General features: G+C 39.1%; 1 protein-coding gene across 5 annotated transcripts in view; it reads right to left on the bottom strand.

Moving 5' to 3' along the window:
- Positions 1–16,715, bottom strand: part of CTNND1 (catenin delta 1) — a 78,213-nt gene extending 61,498 nt beyond the window's left edge. For all 5 annotated transcript variants that reach the window (XM_070931343.1, XM_070931351.1, XM_070931365.1 and 2 more), the window contains exon 1: positions 16,263–16,715. The gene's annotated coding sequence lies outside the window, so the exon portion shown is untranslated. The remainder of the gene's footprint in view (positions 1–16,262) is intronic.
- Positions 16,716–22,498: the final 5,783 nt, after the last annotated feature.

The raw sequence follows: 22,498 nt of genomic DNA, 5'->3' as shown, positions 1-22,498 counted from the left end.
CATTTAACAACCACTACTGGTCATATTAGCCATCATTTTCTCTTTATAGTTTCAATTATGCACTCCACAGGGCTTATTTGTATTTTTTTCATAAAATAATAGCTTTTCTTTTTTAGAATAGAATAGAATAGAATAGAATAGAATAGAATAGAATAGAATAGAATAGAATAGAATAGAATAGAATAGAATAGAATAGAATAGAATAGAATAGAATTCTTGGCCAAGTGTGATTGGAAACATAAGGAATTTGTCTTTGGTGTATATGCTCTCAGTGTACATAAGGAGAATAAAATACATTCATTGAGAATAATAAAATACAACACTTTTATATGGTCACATGTTTTTTATAGATAAGCAAACTAGAAATTCATTTCCTGGGTTCATTGCCACATACTGAAATTGTCTTTATAGCTTTGTGAGTTGTCCGTTTTTTCTGATGAGCCAAACATCCTAGAAGAACCACTCCTGTTAGCACTTTGGTCTTTCAGCCTGCATCTTCTTCTCACTTCACAGAATCACAGAGAGAAAATGGAGCAGAAGTCTTTGTTAGATCATTAGTCCCGTTTAATTGACTGCTGGACATTTTCTACCATGTTTCTACTAAAGAATTGCAAAGACCATCTAGAAGAGCCAAGATTCAATATTACAATGTGGAGTGGCACATCTAGGTAAAGCACAACTTGGATGTGATGAGGCTGTGTTGTATTCTGTAACCAGGTATACAGAGGGATGGAAAGCATCTTAAATCAGTCGTTTAGAAAGTCCAAGTGAAGATGATACAAGTATAAATAATACATCACTTTATGTCATGTTAACCAGGTTAACTTTACTGTAGTACACTGCAAACCAACTTTCTATGGTATAATCAACTATGATTCAGCAAGTGTGACTGTACCTACAGCTGGCAGCTGGCAGTAATCATAATACACTCTTAATTAACAGAAGTCAAAGTTGTATGAGACGATGTGGAGTCCCCCTATACCTAATTAATATTTTTCATACTTCAGAATATTATTCTGGTGTAAAATGTGTGTGTGTGTGTGTGTGTGTGTGTTTATTGTATATTTTAGAGCTGCTTAACTTGAGATACTGGTTACAAATAATAGCAACTTTGGTTTAGTTTCACAAGCAGTCTGCAGGCCAGAACGCATCTCTACTCCTATTTGAAATACAATATTCAACAAGACTGAAGATTTGAGTTTTCAAAACACTAAACTGAACTTTTTCCAACCACTTCAGTGAGCAGGGTAGGCTCTGTTCACCTGTTTCTCATCCTGAGCTTTATTTCCAAGGACCCACGTTGATTTCTGCCTTTACTTGGCAGGAAGATGAGAAAAAGGAAAAAAGAACTGATACGATAGCTTTGTTTGCAATTTTGTTTGGACTTTGAACACTGCCACTCCCTATACAAGCAAGCTCCTATCCGTGCAATAATGATAAGGAGACCACAGATCCTTACAGGCAGCCATAGTCCCTTCCAACAACTTAAAAATAAAAAAAAATCTTGGTAGACAGAGAGACTTCAGCAAAAAACCTAGGCTGCATGCAGGGTGTGTTCCCCACTGACTAAAACTGGCCCAAGGCAGAAAAGTAAAGCTTTGCCCTAACCTGTGTCACACACACAAGACTGGTTTAACTAGTTAATCTGATCTCTTCAAGAGACTCACCTGTCTCCCTAACCTATACACAGCTATCCTGCACCCTTAAGGGATGAAAATTACATGCCGACCAGGAAGAATTCTTGCAGGTTACTGGAGAGACCTATGACTCTATACCAATGAAAAGCCCACCTTGCCATATATGGGAAAATTCAAGCAGCTGTTGATACAAAACCGGGATCTCTGAGGCTGGGGAAAGAAAAAGCTAAAATGGACACAGGAGACATGAGATCAAAGGGCAGGGAAGCACAAAGATCAACGCAATCAAGTCCTCAGTGAGTCCCAAAGATAGTTCAACACAATCCCATAATTACCTCTTTTTTTTGGGTCCTAGCGAAAACTACTAAGGAAAGCTTTTCTTAGTACTTCTGAGGTCAGCATGGATGCAAAGCTAAAATCTAATGGCAGCTTTAAGGGACACACCTCCCTGTCTGGGAGTATTTAGGCGGCTAGCTAGCAGTAGCCCATGTCCTGCTGGGAATTCAGTTACCATTTAACTCAGAAAAATGTGCACGGTCAGTGGCAAAACAGCTTTAGGGATGGTCCGAACAGAACAGCAGCACTCTCCCAAGGCGAGGCAAGGCGAGGCCCACAGCAAAAGCCAGAGCAATAGGAGCCCCACCCAGGAACTTAGGCCCCAGCCTTTCAGGAAGGGAGCAGCAGGAGTCAGGAGGGGGAGGGGTTGTGGCACGTACGTACACACACACACACACACACACACACACACACACACACACACACACACACACGGAAACCAACCAAGCAGAGGGAAAGGATTGTTCCACTGGTATGCCAGTAATCTGGCTGCAGGGCAGCTGTCCTTCAGAGCAATCAAAGGAGAGTCTCTCTCTCTCTCTCTCTCTCTCTCTCTCTCTCTCTCTCTCTCTCTCTCTCTCTCTCTCTCTCTCTCTGTGGTGTGTGTGTGTGTGTGTGTGTGTGTGTGTGTGTGTGCGCGCGAAGGCTGCCCTGCTAGGAGACTTCAGTTCAGTTATGTAAGCCCAAAGACGGCCATCCTCTCTCATTCTTGGGGCCCAAATACAGACAAAGTGAGGGCTAAGTGAACAAAGTAAGGATAAGACTACAGATTCAGATGGCCAAGAGTCTACCCGCTCCGCATGTTTTGCATACTGCTTTCACTCACTTCAAGAATTTATTTCTCTAAGAATCTGCTTTATGAGGGGGAAAAAATTACAATCATTTGACAGATGCCAGCATAGTTAACTTATGACCAAGGTCTGCAAACATACTGTTGTGGTCCGCACAAAGCCTGCGGAGCTGGCAGCAGAGTTGAACAGTGAGGAGGTTGGGGAGGAACATGGACCAGTCCTGTAGTCTGGGGAAGGCTCGGACGAGGACTCTGCATCGTAGGCAGAGAAAGGGCCATCTGGGAGATACGTGCTGCCTCTGGAGCCTCCAGAGTCGGATATCAGCGAGGCAGAGGAACAGGGGAAGCCTACCAAGACTTCTCTTCACCAGTGCACGCATGCGCAGAACTGCCGGAAGGCAAGAACAATTAAGACAAAAGGGACGATTCAGGAGTAGGGCTCGGAGATGATTGGCCCCTCCCATAAGACATAAAAGAGGAGCAAAGGCACATGAGCCTTTGCAGGAAGCAACTTCGTTTGTTCTGGTCGGTTTAAATTCTGAAGCTCCATTTTGACTCTGTGCTCCATGTGGCCTTGCAAAGCTAATTGCCAATTAGGTCTTTGGCAGCATGTCAAGGGAGATAAAGGTGGGTGCTTATCAGCCTTATCCTGAAGGACTAGGTCAGACTTCTGTCGGACTCTTTACAAACTATTTGTGACTCATTACGGGCTGTGAATGAACAGAATTCACAGCTGTTGAAATAAAAAGAGGGTTTTTGGGACTAATCGTGTGCTTTTTACTGTCTCCGGAAGCCTAGGTCAGAACACATACCAAGATTTCTCTTCACCAAAACTGCTTTATGTATTTATTTATATCCCATATTTATTATTTTTATAAATAACTCAAGGTGGTGAACATAACTAATACACCTTCCTCCTCCTATTTTCCCCACAACAACAATCCTGTGAGGTGAGTTGGGATGAGAGAGAATGACTGGCCCAAAGTCACTTACCTGGCTTTTAGGCCTAAGGTAAAACTAGAGCTCACAGTCTCCTGGCTTCCAGGCCATCTCCTTCACCACTAGACCAAACATTTTCCGAACAGAACCTCTTTCCGCCCTCTCTTATGCATTCACCTCTGTGTTGTGTGGTTGTTCTAGTTGTGCATCCTGTCTTCCACTTACTGAATATCTGCAACTGTTGTTATTAAGGGGCCAAAACTACCATCAATGGTGGCTTTTGATACAATCAAAGCTACCCATTCCTTTATCCAAAATGAACAGGAAAAGGACTGCTTTAACCCTAGAAACACAGTTGGCCAAGTTACATTGCGCCAAAGCTGACTGAAGATCCTCAACCGCAAGACAAGCTTTTAAGCTTGGGAAACGTACTGGCCACAGCATAACAAAGAATAAAATTCATAAGGCATTGATGCATTCCACCTCTTTGTCTGCCATGATAATCATGCGCATTACAAATCCGGCTATAGAAAAGATGAAGTGTTTTCACTGTATATATACAGTGTAACATGAAACAAAGAAAAAACCCATCTGAGTTAGGGGGGCTTATGAATAAGAGTCTAAACATTTATGAGCACATTTGTCAATGCATTTGGATTACAAAATCTGACACCAATATCCTGCAACCACCGTTTTTCCACTGTTTTAGTGTCTCGCTTTATACAAATTTGCTTTAGGCGAGATTTTAAAACAAGGAAAGCTTGTATACCCAACAGATAACTCTGGTATACTGTTTTCAAAATGGAGTAATATGATCTGATAAACTTGAACTACAAGAGCAACAGAAAGACATCCATCTTAAAAGGCAGTTAATTTGCTTCAACCATTAAACAAAGAAATGAAAAAAAAAAACCAAAAGATTGTCTTCGAGGAGTCTGAATAGTGCAAGAAAAATGTAATGACAAAAGGGCATCTGACATCAAACATCTCTCTCTCTCTTTTTCTTCCATCTGAAGACAGCAGTATTTTATTAGCATGAAACACTAGCTTTGAAAAATGCCCACTAATAGTTTGCAATCAAGCACTACACTTGTCATCAAGACAATTATGCTTGACTGGGGACAGAATTCCTCTAACTCAGTTGGGAGCTCAAGGGCACTAATGCATTGGAAGACTCTTCCCCTGGGCGCTGCAGGATGCACACCCACCGGATTTTTTTTTTTTTAAAGATTTAATTAAGAAAATATTTAACGGAAAGCTATGCTGCAAAGCAAGATGCCAACTCTAGTGTGATCTTTATTAATGTAAATATTTCTAAGCTCCAAGTTAGATCCTTAACATTCTGGGAGAATAAAAACAGCAGATTCTTTTAAAAAGGCTTTCCTTGTAAATATGCCCACCTGCCATGGAAAGTAACGGGGACTTAAGAGCATCCTCACTAATCCATGATTATTTTGTTATTTCTGTATCTACCTGTCATCTGTGGAACCATCACACAACAGGCCCATGAGAAAGATGCATGCATAGTGAGCAGTCTTTGACCACCATTTAGGTTACACTTTTGTTAGTATCTCTGTAAGTTCAATAGAAGGCGCCTCTATCAAACGCGCATACATATTTTGCTACCAATGAAATATCCTACATACCCTGCAGAGCACCACAAGCTTTCCAAGTTTACACAACTACAGGGGGGGGGGGGAATACATTGCGCTCAGCTTTTTGTGTCCTCAGGAGAGATCAGGATCCTTACATGGATCACGGGGCAAGACACCTGGATTCATGTGCCAAATCTCTAAACTCAGGGATCTGCACAATTTGCAAATCCTTTCACAACACAAAGGTCACTCTTTTCTCGGTGGGAATTTGCAGCTGAAGTCAGGGGACAAAGAGATTGCACACGCGCATATACAGACGTCTCCCTTCTCTCTCCCCCTCTTGCCTACCCATTTCCTGTCACAGTAGCACTAGATCTCAAGCTCAGAAACAAACAAACACAGAGTGCTGGATTCTGGGAAATGGGCCAGAGCATTCCAGGGCAGCCTGAGCACCAATCAGCAGGCAGAGCTCCCACTTTATCCTGCAGAACTCCTTATCTTATTAGAGGAAAAACAACCCTTGTAACCCCACCAACAACCGGGGCTCAAAGGGGAGGTTTGTGTCAAGGATGCGGGCCAGGGAGGAAACAGGAGCAGAAAAGGGAATGGAGAAGTTGCTTTGTAGCCATTTTGCTACAGCAACGTTGCAACAGGAATTCTGTGCTAGATGAACAAAGGAGGATAAAAACCCATCAATAGTATACATTCTCAAGTGATAAACCTCCAACATTTTGTGAAGTTCATATGGACGCTTTTGAAGGGCATCAATTCATTCCCTTATCATGCAAAGATAGTTGATGCATTTCAGCATGCTTCTCTCCATTCTCCTTGCTCAAAAGGAGTTAGCTACTTTTCCATTATAGCCTTACTGTAAATACAAATGTGGCATGTCTATCAGCAAGATAGATTTCAAGTCCTTTGCAGCTCTCACCAGGATAGTCACAGCCTGGTCTGGATTCAGATTACTAGAAGCAGTCACTAGGAATCCTTTCTACGGCCAACAACCCTGCTGACATTTATTTCCAAGGCTGTGCAACGCCTGAGGAAAAAGATTAAGAAAAAAGTACTTCAGAGAGCCAATGTTACTCCTGCCAGAAGCTCCTTAAAGCACCTGCATCTTTTCTCAAGAGTGTGCAACAGCCCTCTGCACCTGCCATATGAATCCAGGAAAAATGAGGCTACTTTAAAGATGGTTTCTGTTCATATTCTGAAGCGCCTTTTGGAGACTGAACTCAAAATCCTGCACAACCGTATTCTATTCTTGTTGAGGAAACATGTAGAAGAAAAGACAACAAGCACATAATTTTGTTCTGTCTAGTTTAAAACTATGAAAGGATAAGAATTAGATTTACAATAATGATTCCTAATTCCTAATTCCATAAAATATCAGACAGACAATGACTTTCTGTTCTCTAAATATACTTAAGTGACAAAATATTAAGAGGAAAGGAGCAAATTATGTGATTTGCGTTTATTATGAGTTCTAGGACCAATTACAGTTCAGGCCCTCTGTACAAGAATTTAGAAAAATATTGTTTTCTTAACTGTCCTGCATCAGGTATTTGGTGATTCTCTAGTTCTAGTATAGCCAAGTAGATTTTGAAGACCTGATGTCTGCTGGGTAATAAAACAAATTTCCCCGCTTTGTCTTTAAACTTCACTTCAATCTTCACCTTAGTCACATCTAGTGTGACTCAAAACTTAAGGCCACTGAACATCTTATGATACAAAGAAATCACCCATGAAGTCAGAAAGAATCAATTTATAATCTCTGAAGTCCAGTAATCCATTTCTCTAGATTCTGACTACCTGAACCATGAATCTCTGAAAATTGATAAAATGTTTATTTACTAAATATTTAGGGTTACCCACCCAAGCAACTTTGGACAGATGATACATCTACATAACAGCTAATAAACTATTTAGAATGTATATACATTGGACTTTAGAATAAATATGATTACTCAGGATAGTTACTATGTTCAAACTTCGTTCAGTAAGTAAACTTTTACTCTACCTACAGTCACAAGAGTGAAGCTCTCCTCTCACTTGACATGTAGTTTTTGAAAAGATTGTAATTGATGCTTAAAGCATGTTTGTAAGCTATCCAGAGTTGCCTCTAGACAACATGAGTGCCACACAAATCTAATTAATAAACAAACAAGTAAATAAATAAGGGCGGAACCTAACGAGCAAAATAGAGTTGAAATGGCAAAGTATGTATGGCTCTCCTCTAGGAATCTAAAGTACCTCCAACTATGCATGCATAGTATTAATTTTTGTAGCCACCAACAAAATCCATACAACTTTTACCAACAGGCATTATTTTGTACCTTCTGCATTATTATGCACCATCAAGTTGCTTTTGACTCTTAGCAATAGCATAAGATAGATCACTCTGAATTACTACCTGTGTTAAATACAAAAACTGGCATTATCAGTATTCTTAATTCCTAAACATATTTTCATGATAGCATTTGAGTATAAGCCCAGGCAATGCTTGTAACTTAATTGGAGGAGGGAGGGGGTTATTTCATAAGTAAAATATAAAATAGTATAAAATAAAAGTTCAGAAACCATAAAAGGAGAGTAGGAAATTTCCAATGTACCCAGGCTTCTTTTTAACTGTTCTTCAAAAATCCTTCCAAAATAACTTCACTGTTACTTGTCTGTTCTCTGAAAATCTCTATCTTGCAAAATTAGTGTTGAAACTTTAGACAGAGCCCTATCCAAAAGCAGAATATTGACTTCTAAACACAACTCAATATTATATTCCACAACAGTACACAGAAGATATTTGTGTTAATAACAACTTGTTTTTAAAATATAGATACCGATAATTTTAATAACTGTATTTAAACACAAGATGTAAGCCCAAAAGCATATTGTTTATGACTTGAAATTTCCTAAAGCAAAGTTGCTGTCTAAAATTGTCCTAGTCTTATATCCCAAGGGGTATTGTGAGACACACCTTTATGCCTTCAATTATTTGGCTACTTGCCCAATATTTTTACTTTACCTGACAGGAGACAGTATCTTATCTGCTGAAGCTATGCAATCCTTTTAACTGAGCTGGAAAGTTTCAAGATTGAATCTGACAGCCTCTATAGTAACAGTTCTACCATTGAGTTACAGCCCCCACCACTTGGTCCAAATATGTACCACCAAAAAGTTGTTTCTCCAGTAAATCAGAATAGCATGGCATTCAATTCTCCATTCATCACGCTCCTAACATGATGCCAGAGTCCAAAGTCTCGATGTCATCACTATATGGTCCAGACCTCCTCTTCCTCTCTGTATACAAGATCAAAGAAGAGCACAAACTCTACAAACAACTTGGTATGTTCTTCCGGCAAACAGGAATGGCATCACACAGTCTGGAACAACAAGTGCTACAAGTCTATTGTGTGAGGTATACCAAAAGACTTGCACTAGAACAAGATCAAGCATTGCCTGACTGCTGAGCTGCTATGGGTGAGGTTCCAGGCTACTTCCTCCTCAGGCGCTCAGAACTTTAAAGAAGATACAATTCAGTTCATCGGCAAGAGCTCACAGAGCATACATCCCCATCTGATTCTTCTTTTGTGTATTTAGAAAGGGAAGGCGAAAAGCATGAAACTCACAAACGTTCAAAGTGGCTGACTGGCCACATATGGTATTCCAGAATGGAGATATTCATTTCTCACACCAGCTTTTTTTTTTTTCTGAGCAGGTAAAAGATAATTATTTCTAATATTTAACAAACACTTCTCCCTTTAAATTTAAGCAGTTAATCCTCACCTTACTTTAACTAGAGCTCTTTAACTCCTCAAAAAGAGTTTAAATCCATGATTAGAATTTCTTCTCAAATGTTTACAATAAACTGCCCAGGAAATAGCCCCCAATTTTATTCTTAAGAAGTCTAATTTAAAGAAATCCAGCTACTATAATTTAAATCAGAGGCGTGATTTAGGCATACTTCCTGCCTAGCAGATGAAGTAATTCAAATTGCAATTCACCAAACAAAAATAAATTAATAAATATTACGAAACTAAATGTTAGTGTCAGCACTGGAACGAATGTTAGGAAGTTAGGAAGTTTTAGGGAGATACTCAATACAGCAAAAGTGAAACTGAGGAATTCCTTCTATGGACACAATATTATCCACAAAAATAGAATGTCTCCCTGTTTGCAGGAAACATGAAAGTAATGCATTAAATACTTAGAAATATCTATGTGCTATTTATCCATATTTTATCCTTTGCTTCAAACTGTTTCATGCACCATATGTTTTAAGATTCCTCTCAAACTGGTTTAACAAGAGAACTGGAAAGGAACAATATCCAATGGTCCAGAAAATGTCAACCAGCGACAATAACATTGTATCAGATACTATAAAATTCATTGTGTTAATGCAATAACAGATCACGTAAGTTCTCTTCTCCATTTTTCTTATCCAGGAAGCACATTTTACAATCCAAACATCCATACCTGCTTAAAAGCCACACCCAAATAACAACCCAGCTTTTAAGAAAAGGTTTTACAAAGAGCTATACAATGCAAGATGAGATGCAGCTGCACCTTTACAACAGCAGCCTTAACTAAATGGTTCCATAGACTCTTTCTCATTTGGCTGGGAGAAGGAAATATTATAATCCAAACAGCTTTTTAAATTCTTTGTTGTTCATGCAGAAAGGAAGGAAGCAAGCATTTCCTGGTCAGACAGGAAATGATATTGTGTTTAGAAACTTGCAGGAAAGAGAAGACAAATTTCCGACTGGATGCTAGATTTTGGTTTGCCCGAACAGAGAAAGGATGAAGTCAAGGAATGTAATCCATTCTTCTTCTTTTAGATGGTATCTTTTAACAATTCCACCCTCTGTCCAACTCCCCACAAATCTCACTCGCAGGCTTGGGCTTCTGTTTTTTCATGTTCCCTCTTACACATACCCTTTCACTGAAAACACAAGAAGGCTGTCATCTTCAGAACACAGCACATCTCAGTCCCCACTGCCCCCATTCTCAAAAATTTAAGACCACACCACATTTTATCACGGCACTAAATACACGATCATGCAATCTTGCACAGAGGTGGTGAACAATCTTAGCTCTAGGATGCAAGCAGTTCCAGAATTCTCCTTCTGCAGTCCTCTGCCTAGATTTGTGGAAAACAGAGTGTCCAGATTGCCAGTATTTTGAGATGAGGGATAAAAGAAAAATTCAGATTAAGCCCTAAAAGACACATCGCAGTTAGGCAGTCAAAACATCCTCCCATTCCCACCATCCCCTTATGCAGGATTTTCTCCAAACTGATACATTCTAGCTACATGCTAGATTTGGACAGCATGGTTCTAGCATGTTTGCTGAAAACGAAGAAAAGTATAGTCCCAATATATCTGAAGAAAACCAAATGAAAGCCTAACTCTACCAGCATTCCCAATTATTAAGCATTTATAGCATGCCAACCTCATCCTTCCTCTACCAGCTCTGGTTGTAAAATAAAATGTGAAACCTAAAATTGCTACCTCAATGCTGCTGTCATTATGACAAATCAGCTATCCCACATCCAGAGTAAAAAGAGTTGTGAATTAGTCAGGAAACATTTTCTCACACTTATTGCTCAATTCAGAATACTGACAGAAGTGGGATGACATCCCATTTGTCAGTGACTGAGATGACCACTCAAGGAGGACATAATTAAGCAATAATTTATGGAAGAGAAAAAGGGAACAATCAAATGAACAGAAAGACCATCCAAATCATTCCTTTTCAGTCTCCACTGAGGGAGTGGTTTTAGAGAGATATTTAAGCCAAAAAGAAGCAAGTATTGCAGGCTTCTCCCTCACCAAGACAAAAACCAGCCTGCTTGATTCATAAGCAAGGCTGTGGCAGAAACAGTACATGCAATAACACGTTCAGAAGTATGCGTGTGTTATTCCAAAAAGAAGAGAAAGGCATGTATGCTATCAGAGAGGGCTCTGCTAGATGGTGAGACAAGTTTGACTTGAGCTATTTTAACCAGGCGGAGGAGAAAAAAATTTGGGGAGCGAAGAGAGAAATCCATGTTTAGCATTCGCTGAAGTAATGACAAATCTGGTCTCCATTACTTTGTGTCTTTTTCTTGGGAAAAGTTGAGTTGATTTTCTCAGAAATTGGTGCTACTGTTTTTTTCTGCCACCATTGTCCCTAGGCTGTGAGGTACATTTTCTCCATTTGAAAAGGAGTTGCTATTGTCAGTCCCATGCAATATTAGCATTTCTTTAAGATGCTAATAGGCTTTAAAGATGGGTTTCACTCACACATTACAGTTTTACATGCAGATCAACTTTCAATCTAAAAAGGTGGAATAACTTTTCAGCCAGTTGATCATAGGGGCCTAACCTTCAGCTATTCACACAGGATATTTAATAAAAGAGTGGAAAGAAGTTATGTGGATTTTTTTTTATTTTTTATTTTTTTTTTGCTTGAAGAGGATACAAAAACTGTATTAAACTGTATGAAGTTGTTTGGCGAGCCTCATTTTTACATTTGGCTTTGTTTGGAATTGTGGGTGCTGGCAGAAACTCTCAGTTGAAGAGCAGCAGAAGGGTGTGTCCCAGGACTTGCTCTTATGTAGCCACAAAAGCAGGAGAGGCTGATGTTAGGAGAGAGGCCTTTCCAATGGCAAAAAATACCACTGGCAGTTCTTCATTCAATTATGACAAAGTCACTTTGGACAAGACAGCCTTCACAATTCTAACAATGCTTTTCATATATTTACCATGTGTAAAGCATGGAAAATGCCCACTATTTTAGTGTGCACTGAAATCCCCATAACCTTCACTTAGTATCTAAATAGGTAGATGAACATGGCAGTTGTAGCCCAAAATATCTGGAAAGCACCAGCTTGCTTATCTCCGTTTGAGAGGTGGTAACAAGAAGAATTCTCTCAAGAATTATTCTAGCCGTTTTTACTTCCCTGATATCCCTGAATAACTAATAACTAGAAATGATACATTGATTAATCCATGTTGGAAGTGCTATATTAAACAGAGGCACATTTCCACCCCCATTTCAAAACCTTCCAAAATCCAAGTCAAGTGCAGATTAACTACTGATTAACTTGAATGATTGTCCTCTTTTTCCAAAGCACGCTTCAGGAACTGTGAATTCAGGATTATGTGAATGCATGGATGTTCTCTTTTCCATCACTCAGAAGAATCTTAATCTTCTTTATCAGTACTTTCTGACTTCTCTTGTCTACTTTCTCTTTCTTCAGTTCTTGTGGTTGCATAAAGGCCATGAAATAGGAACCTATACTACAAGGGAAAGTCACCATAGTTTGTATTTCTTTACAAAATCAACCTTAGTCCTCCCTTCAATGACTCAGAGGATAGTAATGAGTAAATCTGTCCCCCTCCCTGTCTATATACTGTACTCAGAATAAATCAGAAGTCCCTTGATTGACCAATATTTCAGCAGATCCTAAATTATGTTTCAAGAATGAATGTATTATATAAGTCATCAGTGGTTTGAAATGTTGTCACTCCTAACAGAGGCAACCCCAATAACCCCAGTCATATTATATTCTGCTCCAGGTTTTTAGTTTTATCACATACATTCCTAAACAAAAATAATTTAAATTCCCATTTTGAAAAACGTTGGTGAAAATAACCAACATAAGTGTTCCATTTCTTATAATGCCATACTATATTCATTACCTAAAACACCTGCAAAAACCCAACCCCTATTATTTCACCTCTTTTACCTAAGCTTCTAGCAAAACATGGTCTCCCATTTCAGGCAACTTGTGTTAAATTCACCTTCTCTAGCTTGGCACCCTCCAGACACATCAATTCTCATTGTTCTTAGAAGTATAGCCAACAATTTCAATTACTGCAACTTGTGTAATTAAGTTAGTTATGACTACATTAAGCCTTACTGATTTCATCCAATCTATTTTACATATGACTAAGCCTAGATTCAGCCCACTGTTTTGAGCTATGTGGAAGCCACTTCATCAACTTATAAAACTTTATAGTATGATTAGAAGCAACTTAGTTTACTGAGTTCACATTACAGAATCATAATCCATTCACTTAATTTTACTATTTGTCAATCCAAGCCAGTGTGTTTCTCTATTGCTCCTGCTACGAATGTCACAATTTATTAAACAGATCTGACCTTTCAATTAGTCATATCAGCACCTGTTCTGATGATACTTTAATTCATGTGGGAAATGAAGTGGTTTTAACCTAGAGCACGGATGTCAAACACGCCACGTCATGTTACTGTCACATGACATATCGTGACGTTTTTTTTCCCTTCATGGAACTGGGGTGGGTGTGACCTGCGTGTGAAGTATTCCAGCCCGCGTGACGCCAGTTTGACACCCCTGACCTAGAGTGTTAAAAAGTTAACTGGAAGTAAAACTACCCAAAGTTTGCAGGGTGTGCTTCTAAACCTGACTCCCAGAGGATCCATATGCACTAAAAAAGAATTTGATTTACTTCCCAGTTCCACATATAAGTGTGATAAATACACAGCTTTACACTTTAGCTCACTGGTCTTCCAACCCAAACATACTGCCTCTGAAGCGTGGCACACAGCATTTGTGTAGCTGAGGTTTTTTTCCTCAATGTGCAATTTGATGCATATAAAAAGAATAAGCAGTTTGTCATCATTTTGTCAAACTTGGCTCAATATATTTTAAAATATACAGAATAACAGCTTCTCTACCATGAATTTACTGCTGCCCTTAAAGAAGCAAAGGCTCTTTAAAATGGAGGTAAACTGCCCCACCCCATAACGTAAGTCAGCAATTCAACATTCAGATAGGTAGCAGAACTTTGCTTCCTGAAAAGCTCTCGTACATTTTAGATATTCACATGTACAGTACTTAACTGCTGCATTCTTTAACACTGTATGTAGAGTTCCCATATCATAAGGTTTACCAGAAATATGAGACAATTTAGGCATGAAAAAAGAGTCACCTTATTAATGATTTCTTGCAGGTTCCCTGTTTAGATAAAATGAAGCTTTAACTCTTCTCTCAGACATACCAGTAGTTCCTTTCTGGCACAAAAATGCCATCGCTAGAAATACAGAAGTTTGTTTAGAATCAGTCTTCTTTGCCTCAGGAAAACATGTACCAAACTCAAGTACTTTATTTTCTAGAGTTTGAAATTCTGGACCAAAGTATCAGGGGTTTCTCACCACTGCTCAGTTCTCCAGCGAATTGTAATCTAAGTGGCAGAACCATATTAAAAAAGTAGAGGACAAATAGGTACTTGAACCTGGCTGGTTTGAACCCTAAACCACTGCCCCATATCATTAATGTATAATGTTTTAGCAATAGATCTCAAGGGAATCAGAGGGAAAGTTGCCTAGGTACTAGCCAATCTGATGCTTCCTTTGTGCTGGGAGAGAATATGATTTTCTTTTACATGCATGTGTTTACACTGGGAGAAAACCAAGATTTTCAGGGTTTCAGATAAATTATCCTGTTTTGCAACTACTAAACCCACAAGCCACTGTGTTGGTTTAAACCCAAAGGAAGAAAGCTCCTCCCCTGTTTTTTGAAGTGCCTTTGTGTTCTGCTTTCTCAGAGAAAAGGCTCTTTCTTAGGGATTTGGTGGCTATACAAGGTTTCTAGTGTAATTCCACAGAATTATCAGGACATGGAGAGAAACAGCAAAATGGCAAAAATGCAATAGCAAGAACAGGCAATAGGGGAATGCTACCTCTTCTTCAATGGCCAAATTTTAACTCTGTCCTCTTTTGAATATGCTATTTGTGTAGGGTACAATGTGCTACAAAAAGGGTTTACACTATTGTTAACATCTTCCTTTAGTAGCCGGATTTCCACAGGACCCCAAACCACCTTTCTTTAGCAGCTTTTAATAGAAAATGATAGCCACACCCTGTGAATCTACATGACAATTAGCAGTCACCAAAATCTGGCCTCTGCCCCAAGGAATTCACATTTTTAAAAATGAGACTCGTGGAAAAGTAAGTTTGGAGAGCATATTAGGCAGGGGAGGGCAAAATGGGACAGGTAGGAGGAAATGCAGTTAAATTACTCATAACTAACTTCAATTCAGATAGCAAAGGTTTTGGTGCTTTCAACTGTAGGAGACCCACCTGCGCAGAATTCAGGACTACCAAGGGGGGGGGGACCCTCAGTACAACCCTGCATTGGTTATTTTGCAAGACATTCCATTTTTTAAAAGCTTTGTCTAACTTAATTGGGAGTAAAATGGGCACTTAAGAACTCCCCTAGGGACTTTGCGCATTTGCAAGATTCACAAACTCAGGAAAACTTCTCCAGAGTTTTAAACAGAAGCACAACGCCTTTAATAACCCCTACCCCCCCCCCCCGCACACCAGTAACGTTGCTTTAAGACGACAACCCGAGGCAGATCCAAATCTTTACAACACCAAACCCCCCCCACCCACCCACCCGTTACCTCCCAATGCCGGATGGTAGGCCCACTCCCCTCCCACCCCCACTCTTTCAAGAGGAATTTATTATGCTTCCACCCAGGAGAAAAGTTTTGCTGGTTCGTTACGGAGCTTACTTTGAAGCAGGAAAGCAGTTCCGAAAAGCAGGAACCCCCCCACCCACCCGAAGGCACCTGGGAGAAGCGAAACGGGATCCACCCCGCCCTGCGCTCTTCTCTGCAGGACGGCGCCGCCGATGCAATCTTTGCCCTCTCGCCTCTTTCCTTCGCTCCCTTCTTTTTTTCCAGCAAGATCTCCGAAGATCCGAGTCGATCCGCTTCCCGGGAACTCCTTGGCTCCCTCCCCCTCGGCCGCCGCGCCCCCCTCCCCACAGAAAGAGAGGGGGGGAGGGGTCACCCGGGTGGGCAACGAAGAGAATCGACCCCGAAATAAGGGAGGGGGGGGAGATCTTCCGTGCCCAATCAGAAGTCAGGCGCGAGAGGGGCGTCCGGGCGGGCGGCGGAGAGAGGCAGTCAAGATGCAATTATTACCAAATCGCCTTACCTTGGGCTTTTTCCCCCCTCGCGTTTGCTCTCTCCGTGGAATCTGGCGGTCCCCCTTCCGCGGCTGCTTCGGGAAGCAAGTTTGCTTCACCGCCACCCCTTGAAAGGTTTTAAAGCAAAATCGGGACGAGGGCGACGGAGAGGAAGGAAAGCACTTTTCTTTTCCTTTTGGAGTGCCACGATCCCAACTGTTCCGCTAGGTCTTTCCTAATCATCCGAGTTGACAACTTCGCATAGTCTCCTGGACTAGGTGCCTCTCGTTGTCCTTCTGCAAATGCAAAGGAGGAGGAAGAGGAGGAGAAAAAGAAGATAAGCGTGCGGTCTCCTAACAAAGCGCTAAGGGATCTTAAAGGATAAAATCTCTTTATCAGCCAGAGCTTTAAAATCTCACGGACAAAAGACGGAGGAAAGCAGTAACGATTTCGTTGAAGCTTCCCTCCTCCTCCTTCTCCCTCCCTCCCTCCTTCCTTCTCTCTCTCTCTCTCTCTTTTTTTTTTTTTCCTGCGGGATCTTTCGCTGCTCCCCCCACCCCCAAGCCCCCCCCCCTTGCTCAGTTCCAACACCTAAAATGGAAGTTGCACCCAGCCAAAGGCAGAGCAGGCGGGCGGTGACACACCGAGCGTCCTGCCCAGCCCCTCTTTCCCGAAGTGATGTCAGCTCCCGCACAGATCCAATGGGAGGCGGGCATCAATCAGGGATCCTAGGCTATCCAATAGGAAACTCCATTGTAGATTTTTTTTTTGGTTTTTTTTTTAAAAAAAAAAAGACAAAAAAGGAAAATAGGAAAAAAAAATGACAGGAGAAATGTGCAAAGAACTTTTAAAATCGTAAAGAGAAGGACGCTTCCGCTAAAAAGATAGAAGCCCGGTTTTTTTTTTTTCTTTCCCTCCTTCCATTCCAGCGCGCTGAAGAATCTTCTCAAAAAGGGAAACATTCCATTCCACGGGCTCCAACATGTTTCCCTTACTTACTTATTTCTATTTCCTCTCTTCTCTGATCCGGGATTTGAAATACTTTTGCTAACACTTTTACCGTGCAACGCTCCGAATGGTTGCTCTGCAATCGGCCCCTGAGAAATTCGGCGGCGCTTTTCCCCGAGAATTAGAGCTAGACTTGCGCAATCCTAAAGAGTTAGTCAGAAACCAGTCCACGGTACGGGTTTCGTTGGCTCTATTGTTCCGCTTCCTCTGCGTACACAGACGCCCCGTCTCACCCCAAGAAATGAGGCGTGTAACAAAAACATGCGATTTCAGAACTTTATTGTTATGAGGGTTTCCCTAATTACAAAAAAAAGGGGGGCAGGATATTTTAGTCAAATTCCAAAGGGGAGATTTGGCAGCACCGGGATCACCAAGTGAAAGGATTTCGTTTTGCGTGTCCTGTAATTAAATCTGTACTGATTTAATTGACTACAGTGACTAAGGATTTTTCCCCCCCTTTCTTTCCTGCCTCACACCCTTTTTCAGAGCGCAGGCAATTTGTTTTCTTTGTCTCTCTGATTAGCCTGTATTCTTACTCAATATTTAATTTGTATTTTTTGATTGTGGGTCAGGATTGCTGTTTCGTACACTTATAACTCAGGTGCACGGAGTTTGATTCTATATTTGAAAATTCTCTATACTTAGGTTCTTTTTTCTTTTTTGCCATTCTGAGCACTATGACAAAGAGCTCAAACCGACTTTTAAAAAAAGTATCAGTGGGATGTCAGCGCTTAAAAAATGGTTCTTATTCCCAAGGACGATATCAGTTTATAGAATAGAATAGAATAGAATAGAATAGAATAGAATAGAATAGAATAGAATAGAATAGAATAGAATAGAATAGAATATTTTATTGGCCAAGTGTGATTGGACACACAAGGAATTTGTCTTGGTGCATATGCTCTCATGTACATAAAAGAAAAGATACATTCATCACTTCATTTACTGAAGTGAATTTCACTAAGAACAAATTGGAACATTTTGTAAGGCAGTAGGAAAATAGACTAGAAACAAAATTAACTTTTTTCAAGTTAGAAAATTAGGTTGTCTTAAACTCAATGAAATTTTCTTCTGAATTTTAAATATGCATTTTGTCTTTTTTTTTTTTTTGATGTTTAAGCACCATGAGTCATCTGAAGTACAAAAGTGAAAAGAGTTCAAGCTGGTTTTGTTCTCATGTTTGATGAACAAAAATACATATGTACGCATGTCCCACATACCATAAAAGAATTGGTGTTTTAGATATGATTATCAAGTAAATAGGTATTTAGAGGTAAAGTCCTCTACAGTACTAGTACACCTTGATTTATGACTACAATCAAGCCTAAAATTTCTGTTGTTAAGCAAGATATTTATTAGGTGAGATTTTCCCATTTTATGACCTTTCTTGCCACAGTTAAGTGAATCACTGCAGTTGTTGTTAGTCATATGATTGTTAAATGAATCTGACTTCCCCATTTACTTTGCTGTAGTGTCCCAGGGTCATGTTTGCTTGCAACCTTATGATCACATGACCCTGAGACACTACAGCCATCATCCCCAGTAACCATTGGGATGCTGCAACAGTCTTGTGAAAAATGGTCATAAGTCACTTTTTCAACATTGTAACTTCAGTCACTAAACAATTGGCTGTAAATCAAGACCTACCAATATTCCCTCCCTTCAAACTAAATATTGCAACTGCTTTAGACTTTCAGAATAATATTTGGGATTAAGATTAGCAGGTGATCTCTCATGTACAATTTTATAAATCAAATTATTTTACAAAATCAAAGAAGTTCTTCCAACTTAATTTTCCATCTTCATTGCTATCAAGTATATCTCAGTGCAAGTTCATTATTTAATAGAACTTTTGTCCCAATTTTTATCAGGATGTTTGCCAGACCACAATAGCAATTCTTCCAATGCAGTAGGATTTTATTTATTTATTTATTTGTCAAGCATATATAAGATAATAGATAAAAGTATAAACATAATTTAATACACGAAAATGATACGAGTAAAAAGGGACATTAGGACAGGGACAGTAGGCACGCTAGTGCACTTATGGATGCCCCTTAAATTGGGGAAATACATGTGCTGGGATTTCTTTATCCATCTATGGAATTGGGCCCAGTGGAGACCTGCCATTTACAGAAAGGTGGGCCTTTGTGGAGCAGGAGCACCCAAGCTGGGCTGCAAAAAATCTGGACAACAGATCCCTTCTATTTATACCACTTTCCTTTATTATTAATTTAATTACAAGGCTTACATTCTCTCCGTGTGATGTAATTACAGGGAGGGATCAGAGAATAGTAGCAAAACACCTGCAGAATTTTCCTAGTTCCTCCAGGAAGGCAGGAAAAACTGGTCTTTGCAGAAATAACCATTGGTCGCTCAAAATGGCTAGGAGCTCTCCTTCCTGGACTAGGCTAATAGTTTCTTAATGAAAAATCACTTTCTATACTTGGGTTCATAGAGTGCACTAAGCATGAATTTATTTACTTACAACATTTTTAATCCCATTATTATTATTATTATTATTATTATTATTATTATTATTATTATTATTATTTTGTTCCTTTTGGCTTTTTGTTGTATGAACAGAACCACAGTGGGTGGGCCCTTCAAGTTGAGCTTGACTTCTGGTGTTATTTCTTTCACTGAAGTTGCCTTAGTCAGTGCAATTATTATGGAGGTGTGGAGGTAAGAAACGATAGTGAACAATACCGTAGAGACTAAATCTGTTGTTCAAATTCAGTCACTGGTTGTTTCACCCCATCCTTATCTATCCAGAATCATGATATTTATTTCTTTTCACACATTAGTCTAAGAACCAACTTTTGAAAAGCAGTAGTTAGTAATATCAGCCATTAAAGGTTAAAATGATCCCATTTTAACAATAGCATGAAATAAATGTAAACTAAGAAGCTGCAGATTAAAAAGGCATAATGCAATATTTTAATTAAGTAGCTGCACAGAGCAATTGTAATATTTCTTCAGGGATAATTGCTTGACCAGATTCCTCAGCCAGTGACAATTTGCATGTAGACACAACACTATATGCATAGGAAATATAAGTAATTATGTGGCAATTATTTATTTTTATGCAAAGAAAACATCTTTCAGATTAAAAGATATCAAGTGACATGCTTGTGATACTTGGTTTGCTTGTCAAAGCAAATCCAAAAGCACAGTTTACTCCATAAAGTTTCTTTAAGTGAATTGCAGGACATGTTCATTTGATTTTATAATTTACTGTGCAAATTACAGAGTATGAAGTTCTTAGTTCTCTATGATTGTTTATTGCTTGTTTGCTTGTAGACATTTCATTACCTGAGTAGGTAACATCATCAATGCTACTGAGTGTGGGATTTCTCCCTCTTTATATACAGTAGCTTGCCCTGTCAGTGTTGGTAAGGGTATGTTTTTTCTCCTTAAGAGTTCCTTGATTTGGGTATTGTTTTCTGCCTGCTTGCTAGTTTGTCTAATATTAACCTGTTTTGCCCAGAATAAGACATCCTCTGATAATAAGCCCAATCGGGCTTTTGAGTGCATGGCAATAAGGCCAAATGCTTATTTCAGGGTTCAAAAAAATATAAGACAGGGTCTTATTTTCGAGGAAACACAGGTAATTCTTTTTAACTGGGTATAGATTCTGGAGAGGATGTGTTCTGCTCTTTTTGGTTTTTTTTTAGATTTTTTAATGTCTCTTTTGAATGGTATGTAAATATGGTTTATGTATCTATTGACTGATTTGTCTACTGAAATTACAGATATTATTATGACTGATTGAAAATTGTAATTGGACTGGACATTAACTATGATGCACAAGAACCATCCTCTATAAGAAGTGGTTAAACTTCAATAATAATTTGGTACATGCAGCTCAGTGCTGTAGTTTGCTTAACTATGCTATATTAACTAAACCACAACATACATATTTTGTTCAACATATTAAATATACTGTATACTAAATAAAAACTGAACAAACCATGACACAAGAATACTGTATGTGGAAAAAGACCCAAAGTTATGATCACTGTCAGATTCCATGGATCTTCTCATGGAAAAACAATATACAAAATGCAGAATATTAGGGCTAACAGAAAAATGCACAGTAGAGTTATTATTATTAGCCATTTATCTGTTATCTGTCAATTTTCTACTTTCCATTCTTTTTATACATTTGATAACTGGACAGCATAAATGGAATGTCTGTGCCCTTACTATGGCTAAAAGACTGACACTCCAACTTTAGAAATATAAATATATGGCTCCATTTATTCTATGGATTGAAGATTTGATTACATTTGCCACCTAACAGCAGACTGCCTATAGGTAGAGATTTTGTATGGGCAAGTGAAATAAAATATAGAACTCATTTTTACAAAATACAGTGGGTTAAAAATAATAATTATATAAATGTATTAGAAATTAATAAATTGTACTTAAATATTTATATTAGATAAATGTATATAGAATTGCAACTATTAGTTGCTACAATAGTATATTATACTTTACTAACCGAGCCTCAAAATCATTGTTCTTTCAGTAAAATGAGTTTTGTGACCTGCAACATATTAATTTATTTTAGTAGTATTACAGTGTTCAATTTAAACTGCTATCTACAGGCATTTGCCAAATGTGCAAAACAAAAATCATGATTGCTTTTTACTGCTGTAGTTCATTTTCCAATCAATCAACTTCCTAGGCAAACTCTTTTATTGTGAGTAAAACAAAAGGCTCCTTTACTGTAGGAGAGAGAGCCACTTATATTCTGTGATTAAATAACCTATTTATGAAGGTCACAGTTTTGGCAAAAGTGATGTATGGCAGCCCAACCTGATACTTTGCAAAGTAGTAGCAGCAACAGAAGCAAACAGATATTTCCTGGGACATGCAAGTCCAAATTTAAGGGATGTTAGGTTAGGAAAGGCTGACATATATTAACCAATCACACTATACCCTCCAGCGGTAGCAGAAGGTCACACATTCCTGGGTAAGATCTGACTTTGACATCTGTAAATGAGTATTACTGTGGAAGAGTCAATAAACAATAAAATGTCCATTGAATTGAGCTCAACTCCTGATGTGCCATAAATACATCTATATATGCAAATACCTTGGCAACATGAATCCAGGTTGTCCTTTTTTTTCCCTTCTGGGTATTTTTTTCTGATTTCCTTTCTACTAGCCTCTAGCCCTGTGATTCTCTGGTAGTAGTCTTCCATTAAATCCAACTTTCCCTGATAGTAAATTTCAATCTGACCCAACT

This window comes from Pituophis catenifer, unplaced genomic scaffold, assembly GCF_029215685.1.
Source record: "Pituophis catenifer annectens isolate HBS135680 unplaced genomic scaffold, rPitCat1.0.hap2 SCAF_1, whole genome shotgun sequence".
Lineage (NCBI taxonomy): Eukaryota > Metazoa > Chordata > Lepidosauria > Squamata > Colubridae > Pituophis > Pituophis catenifer.
Note: the sequence above shows the minus strand (reverse complement) of the source record. Positions and strands in the feature narration are given on the sequence as shown.